Genomic DNA, 12,728 nt, shown 5'->3' on the forward strand with positions numbered 1-12,728 from the left:
CGAGCATCTTTGTTGCTGCGTAAAACACAAGCATTGTCATTTTTGCACAGAGAGCGAGCATCTGTGCTCCTGAGTTAAACACAGAAAAAAGTGAGGATTTGTGTTCCTGCAATGAACACAAGGATTGTTGTTTCCGCGCACAAAAGCGAACATCACTGTTCCTGCGGAGAAAACAAGCTTTTTCGTTTCCGCGCAGAAACCGAGCATTTTTGTTGCTGCGTAAACACATGCATTGTCATTTTTGCGCAGAAAGCAAGCATCTGATTTTCCTGCACAGAACACAGGGAGTGTTGTTTCCGCGCAGAAAGTGATCATCTTTGTTCCTGAGTAAAACCGAAGCTTCGTCGTTTCTGCGCAGAAAGCGAGCATCTGTGTTCCTGAATAAAACACAGGCATTTTGTACTCCGCTCATAAATTAAGCCTCGTTTTTCTCGCAAAGGAAGCAAGCATTAGTGTTCCTACGCATCACACCAACCATTCAAAAGAAATTCTCTGGTGAACATGCAGTGACTGATTATCCCCAGAGCCCATATTAGGACGGCTGTGTTGAGGCTAGTGGCTGTTGAAGGTTATTCGATAGAGACGAAAGACCTAAAAAAATCAATAGGCAGTCATCGTTCAGCGAGCACCTCGACCTCCAGTCCATCAAAGTCACAGCAAAGCAGCAGGTCGTTGCATTTCATTTAGCGCTACGGAGCAACACGAGGTGCGCTTTGGTCGATGTTCCCTAATGATTTGACGCGATCATTAAAAATTAAGATCACATGAGAAAAAAAAAATCTAAATGTCCTCACTGGTGCTGGATCAATTTGGTTATGATGACATTTGTAAGAACACGTGCAGTCATTTCTGCGGTTTGGGCTATGGTAATGTGGCATTTGTGTGAGGGTCCTCGCTCAGCCCCCCAGGGAAGAAAGGATGCTGGGAAACAAAAAACAAAACAGGATGAGTAAGTGGGTCAGTCTCATCCAGGAGCAGCAAATATTCACCATAATAAGGGTGTAATGTGCTACTATATATTTTCTCCATTTATCAATCAGAGGGGAAATTTGTTTTTTTCTGCTGTCTCTTTCTGCTCTATTGTGTTAGAAAGAAAGCTTTAATAATAGCCAGTGCCATTGGAATGTTTCAAATCAAAATGTATTTATATTAAATGAGTGTATGACGGATCTGACATCCAGCACAGTATTGTTAAAAAAAAAAAAAAAAAAACTATTTGTGAATGTCCAACTTTCTGATTGTGATTTTCTACTCACATTTTCTGTGTTTTTAGTGATTAAAGGCTTGCATAAATAACTGTTTCCTCCTAACAATGAATGTATTATTGACTTGAAGATGATGTATTACTGTGATGTGGGAACGTATGCAGAAAAGCCCATATTTTTAATGATGAAATAAAGAGAAGTAGCTCTATTGTCTTGTGCTGGCTTTTCTTGAATGCATGCGATGGAAGAGGAACATGTGAAACCTGATGCATCCTCAGCAATTTATCATGGAGGTTAGTCACTCTTTGTGTGTGACTAACCTTGTATTTACATCCTTCTTCAGACATCAATAAGAAAAAGTACCTTCCATATGATGACTCGTGAACAAGTTAGGACCGAAAGACGGAAAATAGAGAGCCAAATACTAGAGTCTGTGAACATTGCTCCAAAGTCAGGATTTTTTTGTTGATTTATTGATGATTAGAATATTGCCAACATGTTTAAGTTTTGTTATAAAATGGTGACTTTTGTCGAGTAAAATTACGACTCCTTTCATAAAATTGACAAAATGTTAAGATTTTCTTGTAAAATTGCGACGGTTATCGACATAAATTCCAACTTTTATCATAATATTGCACAAATGATCACCTTTTCTTGTAACTTTTATTATAATATCGCCAAAATGTAAAGTTTTTCTTGTGAAAATGTGACCTTTTTCTTGTGAAATTCCAACTCATTTTACAACAAGCTTGTGCGTGTGTATACAGTGGGTCAAAAAAGTATTTAGTCAACAACCAATTGTGCAAATTCTCCCACTTAAAATAATGAAAGAGGTCTGTAATTTTCATCATAGGTACACTTCAACTGTGAGAGACAGAATGTGAAAAAGAATCCAGGATTTCACATTGTAGGAATTTTAAAGAATTTATTTGTAAATTATGGTGGAAAATAAGTATTTGGTCAACCATTCAAAGCTCTCACTGATGGAAGGTGGTTTTGGCTCAAAATGTCACGATACATGGCCCCATTTATTCTTTCCTTAACACGGATCAATCGTCCTGTCCCCTTAGCAGAAAAACAGCCCCAAAGCATGATGTTTCCACCCCCATGCTCCACAATAGGTGTGGTGTTCTTGGGATGCAACTCAGTATTCTTCTTCCTCAAAACAAAGACGAGTTGAGTTTATACCAAAATGGATACATGGATGATACAGCAGAGGATTGGGAGAATGTCATGTGGTCAGATGAAACCAAAATAGAACGTTTTGGTATAAACTCAATTCGTCGTGTTTGGAGGAAGAAGAATACTGAGTTGCATCCCAAGAACACCATAACTACTGTGAAGCATGGGGGTGGAAACATCATGCTTTGGGGCTGTTTTTCTGCTAAGGGGACAGGACGATTGATCGGTGTTAAGGAAAGAATGAATGGGGCCATGTATCGTGAGATTTTGAGCCAAAACCTCCTTCCATCAGGGAGAGCTTTGAATGGTTGACCAAATACTTAATTTCCACCATAATTTACAAATAAATTATTTAAAATTCCTACAATGGGAATTCCTGGATCACATTCTGTCTCTCACAGTTGAAGTGTACCTATGATGAAAATTACAGACCTCTGTCATCATTTTAAGTGGGATAACTTGCACAATCAGTGGCTGATTAAATACTTTTTTGCCCCACTGTATGTGTTTGTGTGTGTGTATTAATACCCCTCTTGAGACATAAAATTCAGGATTTTTTGTTGATTTAATGTGCATACAAAGGTAGACATTGACAGGTACAAAGGCAGCGATATACAAAACAACCAAGACGGCAGCTAAAGAAGGACTTCCCTATTCATCCATGGAAAACCCCACCAGGTGAACAGCTGATTTTAAGACTTACGGTGCTGACGTAAGACAACTCGCGTCCCATATGGGACCATAGGATGAACAAATACACTACGGTACTAAGACTATAGTGGCCATTAACAGATAGTTTCTCCAGTTCGGTTGCCCAAAGTGTGGCACAGGGGCCATCTGTGGTTTGTGACTCGTTTGTTATTGGCCTGTAAGAACATTTTGTAAGAACATTACAAACAATAGAGATCTGCACCCCTGCTGGTGAAATCTATCGACATTAGGGAGGTCCCAAAAAGGAGGGATTTTTCAAAATGAAATAATAAGTGTGTGTAAAAATTTGAAGTGCTCCCCCTCTGGTCAACATATAAAAATAACAAGTGTGTGTAAGAAAATGAAATGTGCCCCCTATGGCCAAAATTAATTGAAATAAAAAAATATATATGTATATAAAGAAATACCTTGAAGTAAATACTGAAGATTAAAAACCAATTACAAACAAAAATGTAAATAAAATATATAAATATAAAATAATAAAATAATTTTAATAAAATAAAAGACTAAAAGTTTGGTATTTTTGGAGGTCTCAAGAAGGTAACAAATACAAGAATGTGTGTTTGTATGTGTGTGTCCTCAAGGCTATAGTTCTACAGAGTTGAAAAACAGGGCTCAGGTGTCTCCACTTTCACATCAATAACGTGAGTAATCCCCCCCAAGGATTCCCAGGCACATTAAGTTTTCAGACAATAATTCATTTGAAGAAAATGTTAGAACTACCATCTCTATCTCTTGAGGTAGCCTAAAACCGATGCATTTGTTCCAAAACGACAAAAAATACCACATCAAAAACCTTTGAACAGTGGCGGGTCGTGCGTTTCCCACTTAGGCCTTCAGTGATGTCCGACTTCAATGAAAACCTCTCAAAATACCATCTTTTATGTCACCACATGACCATTGCTGGAGAAATACTATACTGGAACACATTCACGCACTGCTCCGCATTGAAACACATCAACAGTGTAAAACTCAATAAACCCGCATCAGCAATTAAAACATATCTTATGTTAAAAATGCAAAAAACATTAAATGTGAAAAAAATAAAGACATAAAATATTTGAACTCACAATTTGTAGCACCTATTCCAGTTGTACCGCTCGTAGTCGGTTGATTAGAGTGGAAATGGCGGGTAATTCCCCATTTCATCGCCAGGACAGCAGAGCTAGCTTCCGGGGTTGGTTGACGTCGTCTCACAAGATGTAGTTTCTCTTTAAATATCCTTCTTGAAAATGGCCTAGCAAATATATGTGTTGTCTTGTCTAATCATAAATATGCAGACGAGTTATTAAAGTTTACTCCACAGCGTGCTCATCAATAACATCCATTCAACAACCTAAACGATGCTACTGCGCATCCTCTTCACTACTGTGGCAGGCTGGGTAATGAAGTTCTTAGGTTACCTAGCTCATAACATCACGATATATATCTGCCACCTAATCAACGTGCTAAATTGCAACTTGTGAATGGATACTCACTTTGGAATGACAAGTGAGTATCCAATCACAGTCTCGTTAACATCCGGCTACCTAGATAGGCTGCTGTCAACAACTTGTGATCTGATTAATTATCAGAACTGTCTATCAACCATATGTTTTCCTTAAATACATCCGCTAACGGTCCCGGTGAGTATCCAATCACAGGACGCGTAAATGTCACATTCAACCTTAGGCCAGCTAGAAGAAATTACTGACAACAACTCCTGATCTGATTGGCTATCGCAACTGTCTATCAACTGTATGACGCCTGCACATTGTTGATTCTGAAGGCCGAGGGGCAGATTGGGTACTACATGGCAACCTAAGCTAACGGAATTTTGATTGGATAAAACCTCTATAACTCAAAAACAACAATAATAATTTTAGCTATTAAGGGAAAGTAAATTTAAAAAATACTGTTATCTTTAATTATTTCTGGTTATGTTAGGCCAGCCCTGACGGCAAACCACTGCCTTTGAAAATAAAATGTTTAATCCAACATAAATAACACATATGAATGCAATTTTAAAGTCACAATTTCCATTTGGGTCACTGGCTTTTAATTTCAAATGTTCATTTTTGTCCACCAGATGGTGCTACTTTTTCCCCATTCAAAGCATGCAGCAGAAGGTTACAATGTTTACTGCTTGTTGTAAGAAGTTGCTTTGCAGCTTGCTTTAAAGAAGTACTGGCGGCAAAATTGTTAAGGAAACCTTTAAAAGAACAAAAGGACTACAATGATGAACAATCGGTGTGAATTTCAAACGCAATTTACCGCAAAAAAAATCACAAAAAGGGTTGCTAATCGACTTCCTTTTCATTTAAAGTTGCTAAATAAATGGAATACAATCCAGGGCTAAACTGTCCCCATCATAAAAGGTTTATTAAGTGTACGCACTTAATATATACAAATAGTCCATTTTACACACAATGTTTTGGGTAGCATTTGTGATTGTCACACAAGTGTAAAATTAGGATAACGTCTGTATAATAAAGTAAAACCAACTAAAATAAAGCAAAAATACTACATGTGGAGGGCAGAGGCAGGTTTTCAGAGTTAAATTGTTGCATTAACCATATTTCTTTTACACACTGGTTCGTCCTTCACGTGTTAGGGTTATGTGTATGATAAAACTAAATCCAACTTAAACAAAGTAAAACAACTTACTTGTTGAGTACATAATATAACATAACATTTTTCACACTGAGATTTGTGATACAAGTGCAATAATAAACAAACCTTTTATTTGTATGATAAAAGTAAACTGTATTATAAAACTAAATCCAACTAAAACAAAGTAAAAATACTAAGTGCCGAGACATGTTTTCCGAGTTAAATTATTGCATGATTGCAAAATGACACTGATTAGTGATACAAGTGTAATAATAAGTCACCCGTTTTAAAACACAAACTATATCCAAATAAAATAAAGTCAAACCATAAACTGTTTGAGTTTACGAGAAAAAACTATGCATGAATCACAATTTTTAGACTGTAATTCATCATACAGGTGCAATAACACTAAGTGAACTGTTGTATACTGCAACTAAAATAAAGTAAAATTATTTTCTTTTTGAGATCAGAGGCAGGTTTTATGAGAAAAATTATGCATGAATAACAATTTTTAGGTGTAATACTAAGTGAACTTTTGAAGACTACAACTAAATTCAACCAACATAAAAATAATATAAAATAATTTACTTTTTTAGAACATAGGCAGGTTCACAGAGTTAAATTTGTGCATGAATCACAATTGTACACTGATTTGGGAAGTGTAAAAATATGCGAACATTTGTACAATAAAAGTACATCCAAATAAAATTTGATTAAAAAAAACTACAACTCTATTTTCAAAGTCAAATTCTGCATAGAACAAATGTTTTGAAATTCAAAATTACCATACAAATGTGATAAGTGAATATCTGTATAGCAAAAACTTTGATAATTAATTTTATTATATTACCATATTTTCCGGACAACAAAGACGGACTTAGATCTTTTTTTTTTTGGTCAAAATTCGACAGCGCGCCTTATAGCCCGGTGCACGTAATAGGTTGAGCTTACCCACCTTGAAGCTATTTTATTTGGTACATGGTGTAATGATAAGTGTGACCAGTAGATGCCAGTCACACATAAGAGATACGTGTAGGGTGCACTATGGTGGCGATATGTCTCATGTAAACAACACCACCATTTTAAGTGTTTCATTGAAAATACAGAACATTACACACGGACTTTAAAATGTTTTAGTACGACCTTGGATTAAGCTGCACCGCTCGAAGGATTGTCGGCGCATCAAACACATGTATTATTATGGTGTGTGTATAAGGTAAGACACATCTGCCGTTTTGTTTCGCAATATTGTGCAAAAGCAATATTGCGAAACAATATTGTATTTGTATTTGCATAAGTCCTGAAAAATTGAATGATTCTGCCTTTGTAGTCTGTGCAGACACCATAGTTGATAAGCTTCTTCTATTTCTCTATCTTCTTGTTATGGGACATTTATCCTCCGCTGTTGCCATTTGTAATACAAAGTAGAGTAAAGTTCTTACTTATATCTGTCAGTAAACTCGCCATGAAAGGGCTAAAACATATCGGTATAGTGAGTTTACATTATTCACCCAAGGAACTTTAGTTATTAGAGAGTTTCTATCGGACGTTTTTTTACGGGACACATTTCCGGTGTTGTTGTTTCTGGATGAGGAGATGCCGCTCCGTTACTGTTTGAAGTAAAGTCTGAATGTCATTAAAATAGTTAGCTCCATCTTTTGACACTTCTTCCACTACCGTCCTTGCACGCTACACCGCTACAACAAAGATGACGGGTAAAAGACGCTGCCGAAGGCAAGCCACGTAAATAAGACCGGCCACAATACGGTGCAGCTGGAAGCGACTGCCAGAAAGCGGCTTGAAAATGATCTGTAAAAAATAATCGACGCAATATTTTGACTAAAGAACCACCATTACAGTACATGTTATGTAGACCACAACGTAGTGCTTTCCATTCAGAAAAAAAAAAAAAAATAACATGATTCCTTTTATGCACCCTATAATCCGGTGTGCCTAATATAAGAAAACAGATAAGACCATTCATCGGCAGTGCTCCTTACAATCCGGTGCGCCCTATAGTCCGGAAAATACGGTATATGCAGTCGCAATCAAAAGTTTACATACACTTGTAAAGAATATAGTGTCATGGCTGTCTTCGAGTAATTTCTACAACTCCTATTTCTCTGTGATAGAGTGATTGGAGCACATCCTTGTTGGTCACAAAAAACATTCATGGCTACCAGTGAAACTTGCCAAGGGACGTGTAACCAAATATTAACATTGCTGTGACTCAGCAAATTTTGGTCACATTTTCAGTAGACCCATAATAAATTCATAAAAGAACCAAACTTCATGAATGTTTTTTTGTGACCAACAAGTATGTGATCCAATCACTCTATCACAAAAACAATGTAGAAATGATTGGAAACTCAAGACAGCCATGACAAGTGTATGTAATCTTTTGACCATGACTATATCATAGGTGGTTTTCTACAACTATTCATGTCTTCATGGTGATATGGCTGGTATGAAAATAATCCCTGCCCTACTGCCCTCTTTTGCACGTGCACTCACACCACAAGCAGCAGCAGCCGCACAATCAAAGCTGGGGCCGACAAGCTGATCCATCTTTATTACTGCAGCAGCAAGCAGCAATGCTACACTGAGGGACCCAAAAAAAAAAAAAAAAAAACACCCTTCTGCCTCTTTTTCCTCTGTATCTCTATTCCCCCATCCCTCCCACATCCCGTTTCATTACCTTATCACTTTGCGGCATCTTAGTATCTGCCGCATGTGCAAGACCTTACGAACATTTATCAGTTATTGCAGCAAGGAGACGAATAAGTCCGGAGCAGACTGACAGAACTAGGCCAGACAGGCACACACACAAACACAAACACACAAACTCAAATTCAGCAGCTGGTGACCTTATCGCTCCTGTGGGGAGCTGTGCCATGTTTGCCACGAAGATGGTGTCTTTGGGGAGAGGGCTGTTAATTAGCTGGTCGTCAGCTGTGTGTCTGACTGCCAATGTGAGCGTGCACTTTAGGAACTTTAGAGATGCTTAAATGGAAGTACATCGACTGGTTTAGCGGGCCCATCACACAAGAAAGATGCAATGTTCGGTCCTTATGGAGTGACCAAAACGTTGAAAGACCCATAACAGAAACAGAAACATTGGACAAAAAATACAAAAAACTAATCTGTCTGGAGCGGCAAAACATTAAAAGCATTATATAAGCATTATATAAATGAAGGCAACACATGACAAAAGTGTCTATATTAGCTATAATAGCTTACTATCAAAATGACTGTGTCCCAGGCTGAAGCCAATCTTCGTTGACAAAATTGTTGAAATGTAATATTTATTCTACACATTTTTACAACATTAGAAACCATTAGTAAATCAGAGGCTAATCAGAAGGTGAGATAACACCTGGAAATTACTGGCTTTTAATGGCCAAATGTATAGATGTGTGTGTCCAAGTTAAAGGAACTGTATTCTTTTAATAGATTTATGACAATCTTTGGCAAGCTAGGTAATGTTTGCTGTGGTCTGGAACAACATGGCAGACAAACTATCAAAAATGCAGCCAATATTACATACAGCTAATGTGTCAGGAGACATGCTAAACTAAATTACATACAGAGGATAAGTGTAAAGGATATTAAATGAGCTCAAATATACCTACAAATGAGGCATAATGATGCAATATGTACATACGGCTAGCCTGAATAGCATGTGAGCATTGATTAGCTCAGACCAAATGTGCCTGATTAGCACTCCAACAAGACAATAACATCAACAAAGCGCACCTTTGTGCATCCACGCACAGCATAACATGTTTGGTGGACAAAATGAGGCAAAGGAGTGGAAGATTTTACATATAAACAAACTGTTGTGTGAGAACTCACTATGGTGAGTTCATGAACCGTCAAAATTAGTAGGACAAAAGGATGTTCACCAAATACTCTCATCAGTGAAGCATACACACAAACATATTAATCAGTGGGCTTTCTAATAATTTTGAAGGTTTGTGTCAGGTTTGTCCTCAAACAAAAAACATACTAAAACAAAATAATTATTTTTTCCCGCCTATCTTTTTCCATTTTCACTCCTTTTTTAAAAATGTCCCAGGGAGCCACTAGGGCGCCACTAAAGAGCTGCGGGTTGCTGACCCCTGAGCTATACCATCAATAATTTTAGGCTCCTTTAATACTTATCATTTGTGAAATTGTTTTGTCATTGCAACAAACATGTGTCCCTTGCAAAATATTTATGGTGGTATGCTCTTTTCTTTTGGTAAAATGGACGTATCCAACTATTCTGTGGGGTTGGACTTTGTGAAATAGTCTTTGTGTTCTTTGCTTCATGTCACAAAATGTAAATTGAGATTGTTGGTGTTTTTTTGATGTTACCAATAGGTAAGAAAAGTTAGTTTTGCATGATAGGGCCCCTTTAAGGTACCAAGTGTGCCCTAAAGTGAAGTGAATTATATTTATATAGCGCTTTTCTCTAGTGACTCAAAGTGCTTTACATAGTGAAACCCAATATCTAAGTTACATTCAAACCAGTGTGGGTGGCACTGGGAGCAGGTGGGTAAAGTCTATTGCCCAAGGACACAACTAGGATGGCGAGAGTGGGAAACGAACCTGGAACCCTCAAGTTGCTTGCACGGCCACTCTACCAACTGAGCTAAGCCGTCCTACACGACATGAACAATATTCCTACTGTACCAATGAGCCACTCATAAAGGCACCACTTGATAAGGTAAATGTCTGCAATTTCATTTTAAGTCAAGGTTTTAATGTCGCCGCAACTTTTTTTTGCCTTTGATGGAAAAAGATGGCAAAGGCTGACTAATCTCTTTTGTGTTTCTTCCCAGCTGCTTGGCTTGTGGCCGTGAATATCTGCCTGTTTAATCAATTATCCACCGCGCCGACCTGCATGCTTTTATCTGGCTAAACACACCACCTTGATGTTGGAGTGGCGCTCCCTATGATGGCGGCGCTTAGAAGCTTCAAACAAAAGGTCACCTGGGAAACTCACATACGAGTGAGATGGGATGAACAGATGAATGCATGACGACGGGTTGAGAAGAATCGAGACGTATAATTGAAACATGTGTTAGCAATATGTTCCATGTTGGGGAAAACGTCAACAGGGGAACTGCCATTTATGGTTAATTACACTTTATTAAAATATTTTTAAAATACACTCTTCAAAGTTCAGGAATATATTGAAAATGCTTGGATTATTATGATTTATAATTATAATAATGCCTAGATTTTCCTAAAAATGGGGGTTACGGCACAATGTCTTAAAAAAACAAAAAAACACTGAAATTGATGCATTTTTTAAAATGCTGGGAATATAATGTTTTATAATGATAATAATAATGAATACAATAAAATCGTGTTTTTGCGGTAACTTTTAGAAAATACACACAAGAAAGGGGATTAATATGATTATAAAAATAGTATATATTTTTTTATTTGGTTCTTTTAAGGACTTAATAAAAAAAATTGGGGAAATGTTATCAATGCTGGTATTATGATTTATAACAATATTTGAATTTTAAAAATTGGGTTTTGCAGCAATTTCTTTAAAAAAACACCAAATTTAAAAAATGCTAAGATTGTTCTGATTTTTAAAAAGTGATGATAAATCAAATGAAACTATGTCCTTGCAAAAACACTTTTAGAAAATACACACAAGAAATGGGATTGTTATGATTATAAGAATAGTATTTTTTTTTTATTCGGTTCTTGTAAGAACTTAATAAAAAAAATGGGGGGATGTTAAAAATACTGGGATTATTATGATTTTGCAGCAATTGCTTTAAAAATCACCTAATTTAAACAAGGCTATGAGTGTTCTCATTTTTAATAGTGATAATAAATTAAATGAAACTATGTCCTTGCAAAAACTCTTTTCGAAAATACACACAAAAAATCTGATTCTTAAAAAAAAAAAAAAAAAGTAAAATGATGGGATTATTATGGCAGCACGTTGGAACAGGGGTTAGTGCATGTGCCTCACAATACGAAAGGACCTGAGTAGTGCTAAATTCAATCCCGGGCTAGAGATCTTTCTGTGTGAGGTTTGTATGTTCTCCCCGTGACTGCGTGGGTTTTCCTACGGGTACTCCGGCTTCCTCCCACCTCCAAAGACATGCACCTTGGCATAGGTTGATTGGCAACACTAAATTGGCCTTAGTATGTGAATGTGAGTGTAAATGTTGTCTATCTGTATTGGCCCTGTGATGAGATGGCGACTTGTCCAGGGTGTACGCCGCCTTCTGCCCGAATGCAGCTGAGATAGGCTCCAGCAACCCCCGCAACCCAAAAACGGACAAGCGGGAAAAAATGGATGGATGGATGAAATATTTTTTTAGAGATGTCCCGATCAGGTTCACGGGATCGGGTGAGGGACTGATATTAACTGTTGGCTCCTGAGCTGCCGGGCCTCAATGTTTACTTGGCTAACTATTTTTTACAAAGATTCTTTCAAATGCGACTCACAGTTCCATTTCTGCAGGATATTATTTGCTACACACATGCAGGAGTTGCATGAATTCCAGAAGGGTGCATGTTTTTACACAACACCGGCTCAAATTTGAACGCTACCAACAACTAACGTGTCGTCTATCCATAGTACGAAGCCATAGTGGTCGAAAATGAAGTTTCTTCCAAGTAGCATTATCACCGGAGGACTAGGGACAAGGAAGAACTTAGCATGATACACACTAGGGTTGTACAGTATACCGGTACTAGTCATAACAAAGTAATGCTATCGTTTCCAAAAACAAATGTATATACATCCATCCATCCATTTCCTACCGCATGTCCCTTTTGGGGTAAATTGATATATATGTTAATATAATATTTATATGTAAATATTATATGATGTATAAGTAAAACAAATATAATACAACAAAAAGCATTACCAAATCACAATTTTTCAAAAATGTATGAAAATAGAATACAATGAGGAAAACATTTTTGTTTTAACATGGTTTCTGTAAGAGTACTAATGAATCAAAAAGGGTACTATACTATAAAATAATATAGAGAGTATACTACAGTATACATAAA

At 37.1% G+C, this 12,728-nt stretch overlaps 1 long non-coding RNA gene across 1 annotated transcript in view; it reads right to left on the reverse strand.

The window, feature by feature from the left end:
- Positions 1–6: 6 nt before the first annotated feature.
- Positions 7–12,728, reverse strand: part of LOC133541461 (uncharacterized) — a 39,255-nt gene continuing 26,533 nt past the window's right edge. The window contains exon 5 of the long non-coding RNA XR_009803882.1: positions 7–921. This is a non-coding gene — a long non-coding RNA (uncharacterized LOC133541461). The remainder of the gene's footprint in view (positions 922–12,728) is intronic.

Source organism: Nerophis ophidion, linkage group LG23 (genome assembly GCF_033978795.1).
Source record: "Nerophis ophidion isolate RoL-2023_Sa linkage group LG23, RoL_Noph_v1.0, whole genome shotgun sequence".
Classification (NCBI taxonomy): Eukaryota; Metazoa; Chordata; class Actinopteri; order Syngnathiformes; family Syngnathidae; genus Nerophis; species Nerophis ophidion.